The sequence below is a fragment of the Petromyzon marinus genome, chromosome 59, assembly GCF_048934315.1.
Source record: "Petromyzon marinus isolate PM22_M1 ecotype Great Lakes invasive population chromosome 59, UKy_Petmar_22M1.pri1.0, whole genome shotgun sequence".
NCBI lineage: Eukaryota > Metazoa > Chordata > Hyperoartia > Petromyzontiformes > Petromyzontidae > Petromyzon > Petromyzon marinus.
Window position 1 is genome coordinate 10,169,963 of NC_133725.1, and position 23,564 is coordinate 10,193,526.

The window sequence follows — 23,564 nt, forward strand, 5'->3', positions numbered from 1 at the left end:
CAGTTTTGATGTGGTGTCCTTGTTCACCAAAGTCCCGGTACCTGACACCATCGCTATCATTGAAGACCTGGTTCATCAAGGACTGCATACTGATGTACCCCCCCTGGTGAGACATTGCTTAACCAACACATACTTCACCTGGAATGGAACTTTCTACAAACAAACTGAGGGCACCCCAATGGGCTCCCCCCTATCTCCGGTTGTAGCCAACGTATTCATGGAAAAATTTGAAACTGACGCCATCCAGACTGCCACTCTACGCCCGACCTTATGGAAGAGGTACGTTGATGACACCTTTGTCATCTGGCCACATGGCCAGCCTGCTCTAGACCAATTCCGCGACCACATCAATTCCATACACCCAGCCATCAGATTTACCATGGAGGTCGAAAAAGATGGCAAACTACCCTTTCTGGATGTCTTAATTAAAAGGAGACATGATGGTTCAATGAGCCACTCTGTCTACAGGAAAGCTACCCATACAGATGCTTACTTGAAACCGGATTCCCACCACCATCCATCCCAGAAGAACTGCCTCATCCAGACTCTATACCATAGAGCCCAATGCATTTCCGACCAGGAACACATTACCAGTGAACTCAAGCACGTACACCAGGCTCTCAGGGCTAATGGCTACTCCGACTACACAATCCGCAAAGCCATCACTCCAGTCATGAAGAAGGATCCTCTTGTGGAGCCACTCAAAACCATCACCTTACCCTACATTGCAGGGGTCACTAAAAAGATCTCCAAAATCCTGAATAAACACAAGATCCAGGTCCGATTCAACACAGTACACAAAATCCGTGATTTAGTTCCATCTGTAAAAGATGCTCTTCCAGACATACAGTACCCGGGCGTTTACAAACTAAAGTGCCTCTGTGGCAGTAGCTACATTGGAGAAACCAAAAGACATATCTCGGACCGCATCCGCGAACATAAAGCAGACTTGAAACACGGTAAGACGAACTCCTCTGCCGTGGCAGATCACTGTTACAATTCAGTGGGCTCACATGACATTGACTTCTCCAAGACGGAGGTTCTTTGCAAACCAACTGGCTACCATGAGAGATTCGTTCATGAGGCCATTCACATATACAAGCACAGAGACAATTTCAACCGAGAAGATGGATTCAGGCTTAGTAACCACTGGAAAGATGTGTTAAATCATTTCTGTTCTTAATTAATTGTAATTTTACGATGACCTTCAGACCGCAGCTCTTTCGCCAGCATTGCCTCTTAATACCTCTCACACCACGGTTAATGGTATGGTTTACAACATGGAGTATACTAGGGCTTCGCAGCTGTCTCTCTCCTCCTCCTCTGTTCCGACCATGGACGAACTCGTCCGTCTGAACGGGGCCCGTAGCTATCCGTGGTACGGAAATTTGAGGGTAAGAATCCACCCATTTTTTCGCCATATAGCATTGTGATATATAACGACTTATGGTTGGTAGCTTAGCTGATTGGAGAATATAGAGTTTATTGATAACATGAAGGTAATTTATATTTTAGTTTTTATTGGTTCACTATATAGTACTGTGAATAGCTCAGATGTGTAGTCATTTCTGTGACCAGTCACTAGCAAATCACCCAGTTATTTCAATGCTAAATTCGCCTAGTTATTTCAATGCTAAATTCTCCTGTTTTGATTTGTACTAAGTGCCTCGGTGAATGTGTATGCTCTGACTTCAACGTAACTATTTCTGTAGCAGTTACAAGCGAATGCCTTAATTTAGCTATTTCAATGCTAAATTCTATGCTAATTCCTTTTAACAATGGGTGCCTCTGCGGATGTGTATGCTTTAACTTTTAACATAGCTATTTCTGTGACCAATCACAAGCTAATCATTCAGCCATTTCAATGCTAAATTTTATGCTAATTCCTTCGTCAAGGCTCTTTGTTCCTCTCACACAGCTTAAAAGCCGTGATCTGAACGTGGCTCTCTCACTCCAGCGCTGTCCTACCAGACAGTCTCGCTCCCTTCACCTGATGAAGGCCGCTTGTGTTGTGGCCGAAACGTCGTGAGAATATTATTGTGTTATTTTATTTTATCAATTTATTATTTTATTCTCATTCTACGTGACTTTACCGAAAGAACCAAAGAAGGTTGTTATAATGTTTTTTTGGCATGTCTAGTGCCTTGTACATACGTTATGTTGTTAAGGGGGGTATTTATAGGGGTTTAATTGTTCTTGTTGTTCGTGAGGCACACTCACAATTCTTCTACCGTTGGTAATTTCGGAGTTTCCCATTGTTGCAGCCGGGACGGCTGGAGCTTCCGAAGGAGGGGGTGATGTAGAGGTGTTAACTACGCGCTGTTGCGTAACCTGCGTTGCCACCAGGGCAGTGCAGCATTACCCCTGGGTACAACGGTTGGGGTCAGTCGAGGTGAAACGGATCGTGGCCAGGGTTTGGTGCGAACCAATCAGACGGTTCCACGTGGGAATGTATGATTGGTTCTACCTGGCCACGAAGGGGTATAAGACGGGTGACCCAACGGACCTCGGGGAGTTCTCTCCCTGCACGAATATAGAAGACTGGGCTGAAGCCTAGCTAGGACCCTGGACCAGCCTTTCAGCCCTTCTAAGGGCTAAGGCTCGGCATATCCAGTGGTCAGGACCCACCAGGCCAGCGGTGGGTCAGATAGCCTCCCCTAGGTCCTAGCCGGAGGACTAGGATAGCGGTAGATGTGTGAGTCCCGCCAAGTCCAGAGGTTGTACCTCCTTAGGTATCAAGGAGGTTAGCGGTAGACGTGAGAGTCCCGCCAGGTCCGGAGGCTGTACCTCCCTAGGGTATCGGGTGAGGGGACCGAATATCCCTCTGTGCGTGTTAAGCGTTGTATAAGGAAATAATACAATAAACAGAGTGTGCCTCCTAAAGAAGTCTGCTCGTCCTTACAACACTACACAACAACAAAAAAACATTTTAATAAAACCCTGGTGCAGAGATTCTGCGCGAAATTCCAAATGGACTCCAAAAAAAGAGCCAAAAGGAACCACCAACCCCCTTCCAGATTAATTATGGCAAGAGGTATAGTAAAACCAGTCGGCTATACCGAGGGACAAACACCTCTCCCCACAGGATGAGAGAAACATCAAAGAGGATTCCGGTCCTTTGTGAGGAGGCGAGCCGAGGTGGGAGATTTTCGAATATAACGACGAGCAGAAATGATGCAAGTCGACCATGGATGACGAGGCTTGCAGAGGAGCAATGTGTTGCTGAGTGCGAGTTCGGCACTGACAGACGAAGTATCGCTAAAAGTTTTATTCTACATTGAGTATCAGCTCCCACCAGCAGCTGAAGCAAGAGGGAGAGAGAGCGCGCGATGAAAGCAGCTGCAGCCAAGGGAAAAAGTGTCGGCACTGGCGATAGCGCTGTGTGTTTGACACACACACCAACCCAGCGCCCCAGCTGAGAACCGAGACAAGAGTGACGAGCAACCTGGAGAAAGGGCGGAGAACACCAAGCATCGACCAAGTTAGCATCGCACAGGACCAGCAGCAGCTGCTAACGACTCGCCATGAGCGTGCGGACTTGGAAGCCGAGCACACTCCTGTAAAGGTCGAGGATGAAACGTGCCTGGTGTCAAAGGGGGGTGATGCGTGGTGACCAGCGGACGAGCTGCAAGCGCTGTCTGACAACGGGACCATCGCGCACGAGCACCACCGACACCGAGCATCGTGCTCACTTAACAACCACCACCCAAAGCAGCGGTTAGAGCCTGGCGCAACCATGAGAGTGTCGGCGCCAGCGAGAGTGCCGTTGGTTCCACACGCACACATAACGTGCGTATATATTTTTGCGTTTCAAAAAGGGTGGCCATCCTAAGGTGGTGCGTTCACTATACTGTGTAACATTTTTTTCTGTTCCTGGGTAGTCAGTGCTATTTCTAATTGATTATGCCTCAAAATACAGAAAATGGCTATTATTCCTCACAACCTTTGCTTTTGTGACCAGGACATTGATATTTTGAAATTAACCATATTTTCCAGAACATTCCTGATAGATTCAGTGCTGAGAAAAACTTGGAGTAACTTCTAGAACATTCTAGAACTTTCCATTAATATAAATAGTAGTATAAATACAGGGAACTTCAGCCCACCAGTTCAGTTTAGTCCAGCTGCCTAAGTGGATACATATCTGCATTTTCTGAGATGGCATCAAGAGGCTGCAAGCATCCGGCAAATGCATTTTGCTATGTCTGCAGCCAATTTATCAAGACGAGCGAAAAAGTACTCAGTAGAAGCATCTATTAAGATGTGTGAGGCCTACAAGGCATATTTCGACATGCCTTTCGGGTTTCAAGACAAAGCCTGGGCACCTAATTTCGCCTGTGAGCAATGCAAAAAAAACTCTGGAAGGTAAGGTGGACAATAGTTGCTCGGAATTTTACGTAATAAATTTTAAAATTAAAATATATATATATTTTTCACAATTTTCCATGTTATTGAAAAAATATATCAGATTTTAAAATGTTACGAGAATCTCTTACACATTATCATAGCATCATAGGCCTTTGTGTCTCGAGAGACAATTCTTTTTTGCGCCTTACAAGGTCAGCTGTAGGTTTTGCAGTGCCTAGAATGACTTAGTAGGCCAATCCTTGAGTGACAATCCTTGCCACAGCAATTGCAAGTTAATGCGGTGGCAGTTCCAGAGGTGTTTGTTGCTTTTTCTTTACGTCGCTCCCTCTTGGTCTGCCAAGCAGTGTGTCTTTTCTCCTCGCCTCTCCTGAGGCCTGTTTTTACAGCCTGCTGCCAGCTGAGTCGGTCGCCGGCAGTTTTCTCCCAGTCATTTGATGTCACAGCTCTTCATGTCCCGTTTACATACATCTTTGAAGCGCAGGACCGGGCGACCAGTGACCCGTGTGCCTGATGCCAGCTCGCCGTACAAGACATCCTTGGGTATTCTGCCATCCTGCATGTGGCACACGTGTCCAAGCCATCTCAGGCCCCTATGACTGAGTTGAGAATACATGCTGGGAATGTTGGCCAAGTTGAGAACTGAGGTGTTGGGAATGCGATCTTGCCATCTGATATCGAGGATGCGCCTGAGACATCGGAGGTGGAATGTGTTTAATCGATGTTCTTGATGGGCGTATGTTGTCCAGGACTCAGACCCATAGAGGAGGGTGCTAATGACGCAGTACACTTGTACTTTGGTGTTGAGCGTTAGGGATTTGTTCTCCCACACTCTTTTAGTCAACCTGAACATAGCTGTTGACGCCTTCCCAATGCGCTTGTCAATCTCTGTGACAAGGGACAAATTGTAGGTGATGGTAGAACCCAAGTAGGTGAAGTCCTGAACGACTTCCAGGGTGTAGCTGCCAATGTTTATGGAAGGGGTGTATCTGATATCCTGGCCCATGACATTGTTCTTTTTCAGACTGATTGTCAGGCCAAAATTGTTGCTGGCATTGGCAAGGTGGTCGATGAGTGTCTGCAAACCTTGTTCTGTGTGAGCTGTCAGCGCAGCATCATCAACGAATAGGAGTTCTCTGATGAGGACTTTGCGGACTTTGGTTTTGGATCTGAGACGGCCAAGGTTGAAGAGTTTGCCATCAGATCTTGTATGAAGAAAGACTCCCTCTTCTGCTGTCCCAAAGGCATGTGTGAGCATAAGTGAGAAAAAGATGCCAAATAGTGTTGGGGCAAGCACGCACCCCTGTGTGATGCCGTCCTGTCCCGGTGACTTGCCGCTGGCTAGTGAGTTGATGGCCTTGTCAAGTTCCTTCAAGGTTGGAACATTGTCCAGTTCGTGTATCGTTGGTATGGGCTTTACAGCAGCAAGGGCAGCTTCTGACACACTGTTGTCTCGTGAGTAGAGCTCTGAGTAGTGTTCTACCCACCTGGCCATTTGCTCTTGTTTATCAGTGATGATGGCCCCTGTGCTGGATTTAAGGGGTGCAGTCCTCCTGATGTTTGGACCAAAGGCTGTCTTGATGTCTTCATACATGGCACGGATATTGCCAGTGTCAGAGGCGAGTTGGATCCTACTACTGAGATTCACTAGTAGTTGTTGGCGCAGCGTCTGGCGGTCGTTTGAGCTGCACTGCAAGCAGCTTTCAGAGCCCTTAATGATTCTGTACTTGGGACTTGCTTGTACTTCAGGAGCGCCATGCGTTTGGCTTGGAGGATGGGTTCCAATATAGCCAGGTGTTCCTCACGCCAGCCTGTGTTCCGCCTTGTCTGCTTGCCGAAGGTATTGATGGCTGCATTAAAGATGGCGTATCTGATGTATGCCCACTTTGTCTCCACGCTTCCATCTGGTGTGTCGTGTAGGGACTGCTCAAGGCTATGTTGGAATCATTGAGTGAGCTCTGGGAGGGATGTCTTGGCAGAGTTGATGCGTAGGTAGCGCTTTTGTTTGAGTCCGTGTATCTTTTTTGGGCGTAGTCTGACCTTGCTGGATACCAGCGAGTGATCGGTGTCACAGACTGCACTGTGGTAGCTGCGTGTGATAAGTACCGACTTGAGGAGGGCTCATCGGGTGATGACGAGGTCCAGTTGGTGCCAATTAAGACACCTTGGATGTCTCCATGATACTTTATGGCATGGTTTTGTGAGAAAGAATGAGTTTGTGATACAGAGATTGTGGTATGAACATATCTCCAGTAGTCTTTGGCCACTGGCATTCATCTTCCAATGCCATGATAGCCAAGGCATGCAGGCCACGCGTCGTGGTCAGCCCCAACCCTTGCATTGAAGTCTTCCAACAGAAACATATGCTCAGAGCTGGGGATTTTGCGAATAATATTGTGAAGCTCTTCATAGAATTGGTCATGAATCTCCGGAGGTGAGTAGAGTGTTGGGGCGTAGACACTCAGGATGTTTACATGCCCAGAAGCAGTGAGCAATCTCATGAGTAGAATCCGCTCGTAGCCTGCAGTCGGTGGTTCTATCATGCCGTTAGTCATGGGTGAAATAAATGTATTTTTGTAGGATGGTTACAGAGGGGAAAAGAGAGCCATGAAGTTCGCTATCCAAATAATTTGGTGGGAACCCACTGACCACTCAAGCAACTGATACTTCTGCATGGTGGACCCTTCTAAATGTCGGACTGGTAAGAATGCACCTGCTATCACGTATCCTGACCTTCCTTCATTCATCGCCCGGTGCCACACTGCCATGAGCTTCCCGTACCCATACCTCCGGAGAGAGAGCAGCCGTCTTGAGAAGAGAGCAGCAAGTCAGAGAGCGAGGAAGACGTAGATCCAGATGACAATTTCAGAGGTGGAGCTGAGGCGAGAAACCCATACTACCCCAACCAAAATAACAATGTAGAAATGTTTTTAGATTATTAATTTTGGCTTAAGGGCAAATCAAAATCTCAGGTGCGCGGTTAATCCGTAAATTGGGTAATCGAGAGAACTGTATATTAGCCTCCTTTAGCCATTGTGACTTAACGGACTTTGGCCGATGACGTTGCGTGGAGAAATTGGGCGACACCAGGGCAGGACCCAAGTCACTCATCCGTTATCTTCATCAGCCATGATCTATCCGCTGATAGATAATAACCAAAAAACGATGCCTCTCTAATGTGGGTTTGTCATCTAATCCACACTTTCCTCTTCTGCATCTTTCCCAGCAGGCATTTCTCTCTACGCTTTCACAATCTTCGCTCTGCTCTATCCGCTGCTGCATTAGAGCTCAATGCGATTTGTCCAACTTGCGTTCCCCCCTACAATTCACACCTTATCCTCGCTCTGTCTTATCCTTGTTCCAAGCGTGCATCTCTGTTTTTATCATCATGATTATCATCACTGCTGCGTAAAGCTCAAATGTGTGTCTCTAATTTGCCCATGTTGTCTAATCTACTATGTACCTTTGTGTCTCAGTGTAATTTCAAGAATCCCATCTTTCCACGCCGCTGTGAACAGCTGTCTCTTTTCTTGCACTCTCCGTTTTAATTTGTTGTCCACGTTTCTGATTTCCATGTGTCAATGCAACAGTGGGTACCCATCGCATTGCAGAGTCTGCCAGGGTGAAGTATGGTGCAGGGTTTATAACGTAGGAGGCTTTCGCTCCAGTATTGTCCATAAGATAAGTTTATTATTTTGGATTTAAATTTCGATTTAAAGCTTTCGTGACTGCAAGGATTCATCTTATTTGGTTCTTTCGGTAAAGTCACGTAGAATGAGAATAAAACAATAAATTGATCGCGTAAATTTAAATGTGTCGTTAAACCCGCCATCCTCACCCAACACAGCCAATTAGTCAGGTTTGTTACGTAAACAAAACGTGCTAATTATTTACAAGTTCAGTACACACAAGTACCGTGACGTTTCGACAGTAATTACAACATCAATCTTCATAAAGTTGTTTACGTAACAAATCTTACTAATTGGCTGTGTCGGGTGGGGATGGCGGGTTTGATGACACATTAATTTTTACGCGATCCAATCCATCATAAACCTCTTTTGGATGGTATTACGTCATGAAAGCACTACTACGTGTTAAAAGGCACTAGGCCACTACCGTACGACATAGTCTGAACAGCTGTGACGCCGTTTACAATGCATTACCCAGGGTCGCAGCTCGAGACTGGCGCTGAGTCACAGGAGGTGAGAGTCTGGGCTGGCTTTCTCCGAGTCTCCCGCTTCCTCACCAGTGCCCGTGTCTGCTGCTCGGTCTCAGGGCAGCTGCATCTGCGTGCTGCTGTCCTGACCCGGGATCGCCGCCGCACACAACGTGAGGCAGGCACGGGGCCACAACCTAGTCTGTGATGTGCAGGGTATTCACTAAACTCTGAAGATAATATTTAGTGAAGTAAATCAATTCTGTGCTGGCATCTTAGAGATCATCCTTCACTCACTGCTGCTGTTTCTGCTCCTGCTCGCTCTTCATCTGAGCTGCCTTTTCATAGGGGGTGCCTCACACCCCTTTGTCTTCGCTCTGGACTAGGTGGGGCCTCCTGTCACTCGGCCAAAACCTACAATGACCACTTGTGGCTCTTGGGCAAATACAGAGAGGGTGTTTTGCGTTGTTTGTGTGTCTCTCTGTAGTAAGTGTAGCTTCGCTATTGAATAGTGAGGCTTATGGGTAGAGGGAATTGATACATGTTTAGCTTAATGTTGGAGCAGTGGGGAGTGGGCATGGACTAGAGAAACAACTTTACCAAGGTTCAAAACTTTATTTCATGATTACATTACGTTTGAGAGCAGAAACCGAAAGAGACTGCAAACGAGACGGTAAAAGCGAGAGACTTCATTATTTTCCTTCGAAGCATGACCCACGAGTTGTGATTGTTCCTAAAATCTGGGAGGGAGGAGAGGGGTGGATGGAGGGAGGAGCCCGTTGCGAGTTGTGAATCGCCACGCTTCTTGCCGACACTCCACCTGGGCTTCTCACTCAGACGACTGACTGATTAACTAACTTTATTGACTTGACTGACTAACGTGACACGGCTGCGTGCGGTTTGTCGCACCGCCCGGTCTCCAAGTGCAGGTGCTGCTGCTCGACTACGGAGATGCGGCGGTGGTGGCGCCGAGCGAGCTGTGCCCCATAGACAAGTGAGTGGTTGAGTAAGTGGCTGAGTGGGTGGCTGAGTGAGTGAGACACGGGGTCTTGAAAACTAAAAAAGAAAATAGAATTATGTCAATGTATGTAGTTATGTATAAATGATGCTAAATATGGATGTGTAATTGTATGTAATTATGCTAATGTATGCATGTATGATAATTCGGCTCGGCTTCGTTGTCTACGTCGTATTATCAACATTTACTAATTATGTCTTAGTGTTTTTATGTCAGGTCTCCAAATTCAGATTTCATCGCAGGATACAGATCTTATTATTAAGATTATTACGCATGAACTTTGGAAAGCACCACTCGGGCTCTTCTGTGTTAAGCAACTTTAATCTCTAAACAAAATCATAACACTCTAATATGTGAACTCTTATGCTTGGAACGTCAACACAGTACTCCTGGAGATGTCCTCCTCATTGATCCGTACATTTAACCCTCAATGATCACGTTTGTCAAACTGGGTAACAGAACAATCGGTTAATTCCTCAGAGTAACGCACACGGTGATAGGAAAAAGTCCTTAAAAATTGTGACGATATTTATACGAACAGCAATAAAGAAACCTGCCCCGAAGGCAAAAGTAGTTATCAATTAATTCATTGGCAAGATTATGCAATTAACGAAAACGAATGACTAAAATACTTCTAACAATCGTATTCATGGACCATTTCGAGCTCCCCCCACCTACCTTGATGCACCCAGCTCAGGCCTATATAAGACCTTGTCTCAGCAGCTTTCTCTCTCTCTAACCTGAAGACGATTGCTTGTGTTGCAATCGAAACGTGATATTTTTTTTATTCTTTTTCTATCTACGTGGCTTTATAGGTTTATTTGAACAGTGAGAGACATAATAACAACAACAAAAATCCAGAAAAACGCATGTCAAAAATGTTATAAATTGATTTGCATTTTAATGAGGGAAATAAGTATTTGATCCCTCTGCAAAACATGACTTAGTACTTGGTGGCAAAACCGTTGTTGGCAATCACAGAGGTCAGACGTTTTTTGTAGTTGGCCACCAGGTTTGCACACATCTCAGGAGGGATTTTGACCCACTCTTCTTTGCAGATCTTCTCCAAGTCATTAAGGTTCGGGGCTGATGTTTGGCAACTCGAACCTTCAGCTCCCTCCACATATTTTCTATGGGATTAAGATCTGGAGACTGGCAAGGCCACTCCAGGACCTTAATGTGCTTCTTCTTGAGCCACTCCTTTGTTGCCTTGGCCGTGTGTTTTGGGTCATTGTCATGCTGGAATACCCATCCACGACCCATTTTCAATGCCCTGGCTGAGGGAAGGAGGTTCTCACCCAAGATTTGACGGTACATGGCCCCGTGCATCGTCCCTTTGATGCGGTGAAGTTGTCCTGTCCCCTTAGCAGAAAAACACCCCCAAAGCATAATCTTTCCACCTCCATGTTTGACGGTGGGGATGGTGTTCTTGGGGTCATAGGCAGCATTCCTCCTCCTCCAAACACGGCGAGATGAGTTGATGCCAAAGAGCTCCATTTTGATCTCATCTGACCACAACACTTTCACCCAGTTGTCCTCTGAATCATTCAGATGTTCATTGGCAAACTTCAGACGGGCATGTATATGTGCTTTCTTGAGCAGGGGGACCTTTCGGGTGCTGCAGGATTTCAGTCCTTCACGGCGTAGTGTGTTACCAATTGTTTTCTTGGTGACTATGGTCCCAGCTGCCTTGAGATCATTGACAAGCTCCTCCCGTGTAGTTCTGGGCTGATTCCTCAGCGTTCTCATTATCATTGCAACTCCACGAGGTGAGATCTTGCATGGAGCCCCAGGCCAAGGGAGATTGACAGTTCCTTTGTGTTTCTTCCATTTGCGAACAATCGCACCAACTGTTGTCACCTTCTCACCAAGCTGCTTGATAATGGTATTGTAGCCCATTCCAGCCTTGTGTAGGTCTACAATCTTGTCCCTGACATCCTTGGAGAGCTCTTTGGTCTTGGCCATGGTGGAGAGTTTGGAATCGTATTGATTAATTGCTTCTGTCGACAGGTGTATTTTATACAGGTAACAAGCTGAGATTATGAGCACTCCCTTTAAGATTGTGCTCCTAATATCAGCTTGTTACCTGTATAAAAGACACCTGGGAGCCAGAAATCTTTTTGATTGAGAGGGGGTCAATTACTTATTTCCCTCATTAAAATGCAAATCAATTTATAACATTTTTGACATGCGTTTTTCTGGATTTTTTTTATGTTATTCTGTCTCTCACTGTTCAAATAAACCTACAATTAAAATTATAGACTGATAATTTCTTTGTCAGTGGGCAAACGTACAAAATCAGCAGGGGATCAAATACTTTTTTCCCTCGCTGTACTTATGGCAAAACATGCACACAAGCATCCTCTGAGAATAATATACGCATTGTCTTTGAAACGTATTGGCCTACACCAGAGACAGCCTTCTTTATGGCCTTGTCTCACCACCACTGTTAGACTAGAGAACGCCAAAAGGTGAACAGTACAAAGACAATGCAAGTATCAGAGCACTTTTTGCTCGGGTCGAGCAGTTATATCTATGGGATGCCTTTTTGGCAGTACAGTGAAACCTTGGATTGCGAGTAACTTGGTCTGCGAGTGTTTTGCAAGACGAGCAAAAATTTTAAATAAATCAGAATTTGATAAACGAGCGATGTCTTGCAATACGAGCAGTACATGCAGTATACACTTTGTCTGCCGAGCGTCACGTGATCACAACTGAGCCAATGGTTCTTCTCTCTCTCTCTCTCGCTGCGGGATTGTGGGTAATCATCTCCCATGCTCGGTCTCAGTCGGCGTGCCTCAATCGTATAGTCAACATCCGTGCGAGCGTATACTGTTTACTACAGTATAGTGTTGTGACCACGTCTGTGTGCGTAAAGCATTTTTTTAATTGTGTGTCCAAGTGTAGTGACTGTTCTTTAGTATCTGTACTGCAAGTGAAAGTCGTCCTACACAATAACCCTCCTCCTCTCCTCTCTCTCGTGTCCCTCATACCACCCATGATTAAATGTAATTAATACATTTGATTACTTTATGTAAAATTTAAATAATAAAAATATAAAAAGCTACTTTGTATTAGTCATTTTTATATGAATACAGTATTTTTGGGTTGTGGAACGAATCATCTGAGTTTCCATTATTCTTATGGGGAAATTCACTTTTAATATACTAGTGCTTTGGATTACGAGCACGTTTCCGGAACGAATTATGCTCACAATCCAAGGTTTCACTGTATCAAAAATGTTGGAAAAAATATATATATATGTTTTATACCCTTTGGCATTAAAGGTGTCTCTTTGAACATCTTAACACCTGTTTTATTGCCAGAAAGGGTATAAAACCTATTCTTATTTTTATCATTTTAGATACTGGCAAATAGGTCACATAGATAAGTTCAACATAAACACACACATTACTGGGCTGCTCTACTTACAAACGAGTTAGGTTCCAGAGGTCTGTTCGTAAGTAGATTTGTTTGCAAGTCCAACTTTACTTCTATCAAATCCAAACATGCTGTACTACATGTACACTAAATAGGGAAATGGCTTTAAAAGTTGTATAATCTCCTGTAGATATAGATGCCACTGGTTCTTCACGTTCTGCAGATTAAGATGTTACCACCGCCATCTTTTGTGTGGTGGTTGAACTTACAACTCTCGGTCCGAATGGGTCAGGTTTGTTCGTATCTCTGAAAGTCGCAAATCGAATGTTCATAAGTAGAGAAGTCCCTGTATTATTATTTGGAAAATGTGAGCGAGCGGTGGCTATTTTTCAGCAACATCATAGTCCATAACATTATCCCGCTGCAATAACCTCTGACCACGAATGTTTCGGTGCTACGCTTCAGCACCTTGGACACCGCGCCGCCACCCCTGTCCTCTTTGAATTATCACGCAACAAGTAGGGGCAGCGAGAGTCGTTAGGTTTGTGTTTAGAACCAGCAGCAGCAGCAACGTACCGTGGCAATGCGATTGTTCTCGAGATCCGACCCCTACTTGAGCGTGGTGAGTGATAGTGTCACAGACAGTGAAGTGAAATCCTTTCAATGTATTTATCTACAACCCCTTGAGGGTTTCTCCAGATGTTAGCGCTTGGCTGATTTTTTTCTTTTCCCTCCCCTTGGGTAGGAATGATGACAGCTGGTGGAGAGACGAGCTTAGTCGAAATGTGCAAGATCAGGAATGCAAACTCGTCGTGGAATCGGCCCTCCTGGATTTTGCAGGGTTAGGAACCACACACTCACGTGACAGATAACAGCACGCTTGTGAAAACATTCTCGGGAGTAATTTATTGAATAAATAATAAAATGAAGTGATGCCGCTCTGAAGTAACTATTTCTGCATTGTGCTCATTATTTGAAATTCATAAATAAATGATCATGCTTTTGTGTAAATGCAAAAATTTCACACTCTGACTTCAGTTACGACTTTAGTATAAGTTATGGGCCTAATCCATATCCAGTTTTTTGGCCTTCATTCAACGTACGTTACAAAATGCTGCAAACGCCACGAGCACAAATATACTGTTCACCAGAGCAATGGCCCCAGTGGACGAGCATAAAAATTTCAGAGAAAGGGACTGTCCCGACACGACACCCGACGGAGTAGCAGCGAGTGTCCAGTCCTCAACGTTGCCTAGAAGCGTTTCACTGCCCATCTTATATATAAATGTCTTTTTTGTCTGTATGTCTGTGTGTGTTCACGCGCTTGCGAATGATTTGGCTCTCAAACGGTGGGGTTTACGTAAAAAAATGAGCCAGGTAGCACGCCATAAGCCCCCGCGGTTGGCAAGCGTGATTACTTTTTCACGTCCGTCACCTTTCAATTAATTTAATTAGCGTTTTTTGTTTATTTCACACCAACTCGCACATTTTTGGTGGGGGGGGGGACGGACCATGCCAATTCACACACGTTCGGTGGGGGTGAAGGGGAAATTTTGTTTCGCGTTAAAAATGCTACAAAAAAACACAACGCTGAGGTACATTTTTCACTGTGTGATGTCCTCTTCTTCCCCCCCCCCACCCCGATGCATACAGTTACTACTATAATAGATAGTATTTTTGTTGCATGGCCCAGGGGATGGTGGGGGGGGGGGTAGCGGCCCAGCCCCCAGCCTGCCGGCTGGGCAATCTAGGCAAGGCCGGGGGCTCTGCGCGGGACTAGGCCTCACGACGCCACTCTGTCAGGTTCGTGGTTTGTGCTATACAGTCGATACTGCTATAGAGTCAGCATGTACTACTGTTATAGCAGGTAGCGCCACAGTATGCGCTGCTGTAATCATAGCAGGTACCACCACTGTTGGTATGCACTGCGGTAATCATAGTAGGTTACACCACAGTATGCACTGCTGTAGTGATAGCAGCTACCACCACAGTATGCTCTGCTGTAATCATAGCAGGTACCACCACAGTCAGTATGCACTGCTGTAGCAAAACCAGGTACCACCACAGTATGCACTGCTGTTATCATAGCAGGTACCATCACAGTCAGTATGCACTGCTGTAGTGAAAGCAGGTACCACCAAAGTCGGAATGCACTGCTGTAGTGAAAGCAGGTACCAAAGTCGGTATGCACTGCTGTAGTCATAGCAGCCACCACCACAGTCAGTATGCACTGCTTTCGTGAAAGCAGGTACCACCACAGTCAGTATTCACTGCTGTAATCATAGCAGGTACCACCACAGTCAATATGCACTGCTGTAATCATACCAGGTACCATCACAGTCGGTATGCACTGCTGTAGTGATAGCAGGTACCACCACAGTATGCACTGCTGTAATAATAGCCGGTTACACCACAGTCAGTAGGCACTGCTGTAGTGATACCAGGAACCACCACAGTCGGCTTGCACTGCTGTAATTAAAGCAGGTACCACCACAGTCGGTATGCACTGCTGAAGTGATAGCAGTGCATACTGTCGATGTGTGCGTAAGTCGATGTGTGTGTTAGTCAATGTGTGTGCGTGGTGTGTGTGTAGACAACTACTAATTGAAAATTAAGTTACTTATTTTAACTATAATAATGCGTGTGTCTATGTCCATGTGTGCGTGTGAGTCGATGTGTGTGGTGTGGTGCCGCCGCAGCAGAGCCGCTCCGTTGGGGCCGTGCCCACTGCCGTGACGCTACCACGGGGGAGCGACGACGCCGACGCTGAGCGCCCCTCGCCGCTGTATATGTGGGTGTGTGAAAATTGATTAACAATAATGAAAATTAAATGAAATTTGAAATGTGCATAATTAATCCGAATTTATGTTTATTTGTGTATTTATGCGTATAAATTATGCTAATTCGACAGGTAATCGTATTAATTTATACGAATGGGTGTGGTTATGGTAATGATAGCCTTTATGATCATCAGGCCCCGCCTCGTTGACGAGGTGGTGTTATCAATCGGGATAATGCAATCAATCGTATGCAGTTATGCTAGTGTCAACTTTGGCTTCGTTGTCTTCCCTCGTATTATCGATCAGTATAGTACAATGATGCTCGCTTTAACGTTTATTGAGTGGATTTAGTGTGTTTATGTTTTAGGTCCCAAGTTCATATCATTCTCGCTTTAACATTACTGAGTGAATTAGTGTGTTTATATTTTAGGTTCCCAGGTTCATATCTCATCGCAGGATACAGATCTTATGCAAAAATTTCAGGAAAGATTCACACGACCATTTCTGTATTAATCAATTCATTTTCTAATTAAACCTTAACTATAATATAGTATGTGAACTCTCAATCTCGGAACTTCAACGCGGTATCAACACAGTATCATCAACGACTGTACGATTTCACTTTGACATGGCACATGGATCCCACATAAAGTGATTGTTGTTCGTGAGAGAGAGAGAGTCATTAGAACATGCAAACGCTACTCTACACAAGACCTTAACGCATTATAACATGAATGATTATTATGCTTGAAATCGTCAGCACAGTACCACAGGCGATTGATTAACATGCAGCCATCTTCATATAAAAAGACAATCAAACAGTTATTATTTTCAAAGGCATAAATGTAACAACAAATCCACCAGACAGATTATAAGATTACCGAAATGGCTTAGTGTGAGGGTGTGCGGCGGGACGTTTTATCTCATGGGAGATTCATTAATTCGTGAACAAGATTGTATGATCAAAAAATCGGTTTAGCACGATTCCTCCCTGGGAGCGTAGCTCCGTGGCAAAGGTGCCAAGGGTTAATTCGTATTGATGGATCGGTTGGTAACTTATGCAATTAGAAGTACAGTCCAAAAGAAAATATTAAAGAGGAAAATTATGAATATACTTATAAACGATGGAGTGTTCACTCGGTCTCGTTGTGATGCCTTCACAGCCACTGATGGCATATGGACTTGAGTATTGGCTTCTGGTTAAGGACCCGTGTATGTTTGAGTGATATGGATTGTTTTGAATAGTCAGTGTTTGAAGTTGAGTCTTTAGGTCAAGCGAACGTCAGATTGGTTGTGTAGTGGGGGGCATAGCGCATCATCGTATCGTTGAGTTATTTTTTATAGGTTCATGTGTGAGTGTGGTTGGTCTTCTTGCGTTAATAAATGCCGACGTTGGCATCCCTTGTAAGAAAAGTATACTCGCTCCCTTTAGAGCGGTGAGAGTGCGTGGGGGTGCATCATACGTATAGCCGGCACTCCTACACACGGCAGCCAGCCTCGGTCCACGGCTGGGGGGGGAGAGTTGGCAGGCGGCCAACTCCTGGTGCAGCTTGAACACGCACCACACGGGGAGGCGAAGGCAGCAGACTCTCTTCACTGCTGGATGTCTGCGCTGCTCTCTGGTGGCTGATGACGCTCTGTGGTTGACGGTGCTCTGTGGCTGTCGGCGCTCCGTGGCTGATGGCGCTCTGTGGCTGACGGCGCTCTGTGGCTGATGGCGCTCTGTGGCTGACAGCGCGCTCTGCGGCTGACGACGCTCCGTGGCTGACGGCGCTCTGTGGCTGACGACGCTCTCTGGTTGACGGCGCTCTGTGGCTGATGACGCTCTGTGGCTGACGGCGCCCTTTGCCCTGCTGGCAGATGCCGGGCTGGTAGAAGCCCCTCTGGCTGATGAGCCGAACTGCTTTTAGGCCTTACTGATGACGAAGTCGTAGCAGAGTCGAGCTGACCCGCCGGTCGCAGCTCGCTCCTGCGCCCCGAGGGGCCGGCTCCGATGAGCCGACCAAACTCAGCTGAGTTCCGGACGAACTGAGCCCCGATGGGCCGGCTCCAGTGAGCCGGCCGAACTCCCCCGAGTTCCGACCGAACTGGTCGAACTGAGGTTTCAATGCTGCAGGGTCCTCTTTTTATGCCAAAAATCCCTTCACTTGGATCCTGCCCACAAGGCGGGGCTTCTTTCGATTTTGCTGTGTCATGATCTGTCCGTATGTGTGTGTGTCCGTGCGTGTCTCAGTGTGTGTCCTTGTGTGCATCACCCACGGCATATTCCGCTGTCGATAAACCATCAAAAAGTAAAACAACCAGACGTTACAAATTGTCTCGAAGGCATCGCTCTGTCTGCCCCTCTGTCTGCCGGCGCGAGAGGGCAAGCTTCCCTCCCTGCATTATGTCCCCAACACACAAGGGAATGGTTAAAAAGTTTTAAGTTAACATTTCATTTCATCACAGTTCCACAGTTATGATTCTGTATGTAACCCAAGGTCTGTGTTAGCTTCCCGTTGTGGTGTTTGACTCATGTTTTCCCGAGCGTATACACACTCCTACCCTGCGCTGCGGGGAGACAAAGACGGCCGGGATCTCCCTTCCTCTCCGACCCTGGGTTTAACATCGCCCAAGTCATGCAGTTTATGTTTGTGTAAGCTTAGTATAGTTCACGGTGAATAGCGCCAACATGAATGTTATGGATGAAATAAGGTATTGTGAATTGATATATTAACTTTGCCTGGTGTTTCCGCTGACATGCGGCATTCCAAGCATCTCTTCTCTGCTCGCCCATATTCCTGCTCGCTGTTTCTCTCAGTCTGTGCCCCATACTCTCTGGCCCCCACTCTCTGCCCCATTATCGTGCAACTGCCAACTTTAGCAAAGACACCCGGCGGTGTCTCTCCCGCCCTTCTTCAGGGCTGCGACTTTATCCGGTCTACACATGCCGTGCATCTCAAGGTTCCTCATTAATTTCGTCTGACTGTGGTGGGGGAGTGTCAACCTTGGAGTCAGTTCTGGTTTTCGTCTGCCTGCTTCAGCACTTGGTCTGTGACCTCTGACCCTGGTAATTATTATTTATATAACTGACTGGCACTCCTAAGCCCCGGCATGCTGTTGCTGTGGCTTCTTGTTTTCCTCTCTAACCTTATATTAACTCTGCTTATTATTTGCCTATGGCTGGAGGTTAGAGCATTCCTTTTTACTTAGGAAAATTCTGATTGTCATATGCTTCGGGTCAAGTTGTATAGAAATTATAAAAATATGGAAATAATATTTCATAATGACTTAATAGACGGGTGATGATTGACTGGTTGCCAATGGGAGTGGGTGTGATGATTGACCATGTTACCCCACTTTGTCATTGAATCCCGAACTTTAACGTTACTTTAATAGTACCACAGAATACATGAGCTTTTTGACTTAACTATGTCTAGGCTAACGCAAACTTTTGGTGACCCTGGCTCTGCTTACGTCAACCCTGCAGCTTGTGCTTATGCTGCTTAGCTGAGTCTGCGTCCTTGAGAGATATACAACTTTCGATTAAAAGCTTTCGTGACTGCAAGGATTCATCTTCTTTGGTTCTTTCGGTAAAGTCACGTAAAATGAGAATATAATAATAAATTGATAAAATAAAATAACACAATAATATTCTCACGACGTTTCGGCCACAACACAAGCGGCCTTCATCAGGTGAAGGGACGAGACTGTCTGGAGGACAGCGCTGGAGTGAAAAAGCCACGCTCAGATCGCGACCTTTAAGCTGTGTGAGAAGAAACAAAGCGCCTTGACAAAGGAATTAGCATAGAATTTAGCATTGAAATGGCTGAGTGATTGTGACTGGTCACAGAAATGGCTATGTTAAAGTTAAAGCATACACATCCGCAGAGGCACCCCTTGACAAAGGAATTAGCATAGAATTTAGCATTGAAATAGCTAAGTTAAAGCATACACATCCGCAGAGGCACTCCTTGACAAAGGAATTAGCATAGAATTTAGCATTGAAATAGCTGAGTGATTGGCTTGTAACTGGTCACAGAAATAGCTATGTTAAAGTCAGAGCATACACATTCACAGAGGCACCTAGTACAAATCAAGCAGGATAATTTAGAATTGAAATAACTAGGCGAATTTAGCATTGAAATAACTGAGTGATTAGCTTGTGACTGGTCACAGAAATGGCTATGTTGAAGTCAAGGCCTACACATCTGAGCTATTCACAGTAACTGGGTATACATTACAATATATAATGAATACTATATAGTGAACCAATAAAAACTAAAATATAAATTACCTCAATGTTATCAATAAACTCTATATATTCTCCAATCAGCTAAGCTACCAACAATAAGTCGTGATATATCACAATGCTATATGGCGAAAAAATGGGTGGATTATTACCCTCAACTTTAGCATGGAGTATAACAGCGCCTCGCAGCTGTCTCTCTCCCCTACCTCTGTTCCGACCATGGATGAACTCGTCCGTCTGAACGGGGCCCGTAGCTATCCGTGTTGCGAGCAGTACGAGTACCACTTTGATGGGTCTGCGACGTTTCCTTCCAGAGTTATGACTAAAAACCACAAACATCCCAGAATCCTCTCGGTTTGGGGTCAAAATGTTGTCGCTTATTAAATCCCATAAGAAACGTCGCATCAAATTAATGTGATTGGATTCTCCCCGCCTGGACGAGCGGAATTGAATAGTGCAACTGGTTGTGCTGTGCTGTGTCAAATAAGATATTTGCATGACTGCTTTTGTTTTATTTTGTGAATAGCAAAACAGATTCATCCCCATAATTCATATTGTTTTAGTGGTCGCTCGTCCATTTCATATTCCACAGCTTAGCCACTCATATATTTGGATGCCTGTCGACGAGGCGAGCAGGAGGAGTACCACCTTGATGGGTCTGCCACGTTTCCTTCCAGAGTCATTGCCAAAAAACCACAAACATCCTAGAATTATCTCGGTTTGGGGTCAAAATGTTGTCGCTTATTAAATGCCATGAGAAAAGTCGCATCGAATGAATGTGATTGAATTCTCCCCGCCTGTACAAGCGGAATTGAATGGTGCAACTGGTTTTGCTGTGCTGTGTTAAATCAGATATTTGCATGCCTGCTTTTGTTTTATTTCATGAATAGCAAAACACATTCATCCCCATAATTCATTTTGTTTTATTGGTCGCTCGTCCATTTCACATCCCACAGCTTAGCCACTCAGATAAATGGATGCCTCTCGACGAAGCGAGCAGTACGAGTACCACCTTGATGGGTCTGCGACGTTTCCTTCCAGAGTTATTACCAAAAAACCCACAAACATCCCAGAATCTTCTCGGTTTGGTGTCAAAATGTTGTCGCTTATTAAATCCCATAAGAAACGTCGCATCGAATAAATGTGATTGAATTCTCCCCGCCTGTATGAGCAGAATTGAGTGGTGCAACTGGTTTTGTTGTGCTGTGTTAAATCAGATGTTTGCATGACTGCTTTTGTTTTATTTTATGAATAGCAAAACACATTCATCCCCATAATTCATATTGTTTTATTGGTCGCTCGTCCATTTAATATTCCACAGCTTAGCCACTCATATATTTGGATGCCTCTCGACGAGGCGAGCAGTACGAGTACCACCTTGATGGGTCTGCCACGTTTCCTTCCAGAGTCATTGCCAAAAAAACACAAACATCCCAGAATCCACTCGGTTTGGGGTCAAAATGTTGTCGCTTATTAAATCCCATGAGAAAAGTCGCATCGAATGAATGTGATTGAATTCTCCCCGCCTGGACGAGCGGAATTGAATGGTGCAACTGGTTTTGCTGTGCTATCTTAAATCAGATATTTGCATGACTGCTTTTGTTTTATTTTGTGAATAGCAAAACAGATTCATCCCCATAATTCATATTGTTTTATTGGTCGCTCGTCCATTTCACTTCCGACAGCTTAAACACTCAGATATTTGGATGCCTCTCGACAAGGCGAGCAGTACGAGTACCACTTTGATGGGTCTGCGACGTTTCCTTCCAGAGTTATGACTAAAAACCACAAACATCACAGAATCCTCTCGGTTTGTGGTCAAAATGTTGTCGCTTATTAAATTCCATAAGAAACGTCGCATCGAATAAATGTGATTGAATTCTCCCCGCCTGGACGAGCGGAATTGAGTGGTACAACTGGTTTTGTTGTGCTGTGTTAAATCAGATGTTTGCATGACTGCTTTTGTTTTATTTTGTGAATAGCAAAACACATTCATCCCCATAACTCATATTGTTTTATTGGTCGCTCGTCCATTTCATATTCCACAGCTTAGCCACTCATATATTTGGATGCCTCTCGACGAGGCGAGCAGTACGAGTACCACCTTGATGGGTCTGCCACGTTTTCTTCCAGAGTCATTGCCAAAAAACCACAAACATCCCAGAATCCACTCGGTTTGGGGTCAAAATGTTGTCGCTTATTAAATCCCATGAGAAAAGTCGCATCGAATGAATGTGATTGAATTCTCCCCGCCTGGACGAGCGGAATTGAATGGTGCAACTGGTTTTGCTGTGCTGTCTTAAATCATATATTTGCATGACAGCTTTTGTTTTATTTTGTGAATAGCAAAACAGATTCATCCCCATAATTCGTATTGTTTTAGTGGTCGTTCGTCCATTTCATATCCCACAGCTTAGCCACTCATATAATTGGATGCCTCTCGTCGAGGCGAGCAGTACGAGTACCGCATTGATGGGTCTGCGACGTTTCCTTCCAGAGTTATTATTAAAAAAAAAAACACAAACATCCCAGAATCCTCTCGATTTGGGGTCAAAATGTTGTCGCTTATTAAATTACATGAGAAACGTCGCATCGATTGAATGTGATTGCTTCTCCCCGCCTGGACGAGCGGAATTGATTGGTGCAACTGGTTTTGCTGTGCTGTGTTAAATCAGATATTTGCATGACTGCTTTTGTTTTATTTTGTGAATAGCTAAAAACAATCATCCCCATAATTCCTATTGTTTTAGCGGTCGCTCGTTCATTTCATATTCCACAGCATAGCCACTTATATATTTGGATGCCTCTCGACGAGACGAGCAGTACGAGTACCACCTTGATGGTTCTGCGAAATTTGCTTCCAGAGTCAATGCCAAAAAAAAACACAAACTTCTCCAGAATCCTTTCGGTTTGGGGTCAAAATGTTGTTGCTCATTAAATCCCATAAGAAAAGTCGCATCGAATGAATGTGATTGAATTCTCCCCACCTGGACGAGCGGAATTGCATGGTGCAACTGGTTTTGCTGTGCTGCGTTAAATCAGATATTTGCATAACTGCTTTTGTTTTATTTTGTGAATAGCAAAACAGATTCATTCCCATAATTCATATTGTTTTATTGGTCGCTCGTCCAATTCATATCCCACAGTTTAGCCACTCATATAATTGGATGCCTCTCGACGAGGCGAGCAGGACGAGTACCACCTTAATGGGTCTGCGACGTTTTCTTCCAGAATTATTACCAAAAAACCACAAACATCCCAGAATCCTCTCGGTTTGGGGTCAAAATGTTGTCGTTTATTAAATCCCATGAGAAACGTCGCATCGAATGAATGTGATTGAATTCTCCCCGCCTGGACGAGCGGAATTGAATGGTGCAACTGGTTTTGCTGTGCTGTGTTAAATCAGATATTTGCATGACTGCTTTTGTTTTATTTCGTGAATAGCAAAACACATTCATCCCCATAATTCATATTGTTTCATTGGTCGCTCCTCCATTTCATATCCCACAGCTTAGCCACTCATGTAAATGGATACCTCTCGACGAGGCGAGCAGTTCGAGTACCACCTTGATGGGTCTGCGACGTTTCCTTCCTGAGTTATGAATAAAAACCACAAACATCCCAGAATCCTCT

The 23,564-nt window shown here is 45.0% G+C and overlaps 1 protein-coding gene across 1 annotated transcript in view; it reads right to left on the reverse strand.

Moving 5' to 3' along the window:
- The window catches only part of LOC116955428 (beta-1,4-galactosyltransferase 2-like), a 79,849-nt gene extending 61,385 nt beyond the window's left edge, over positions 1-18,464 (reverse strand). Inside the window, exon 1 of the mRNA XM_076053106.1 lies at positions 17,263-18,464. The gene's annotated coding sequence lies outside the window, so the exon portion shown is untranslated. The remainder of the gene's footprint in view (positions 1-17,262) is intronic.
- Between the last annotated feature and the right edge of the window lie 5,100 nt (positions 18,465-23,564).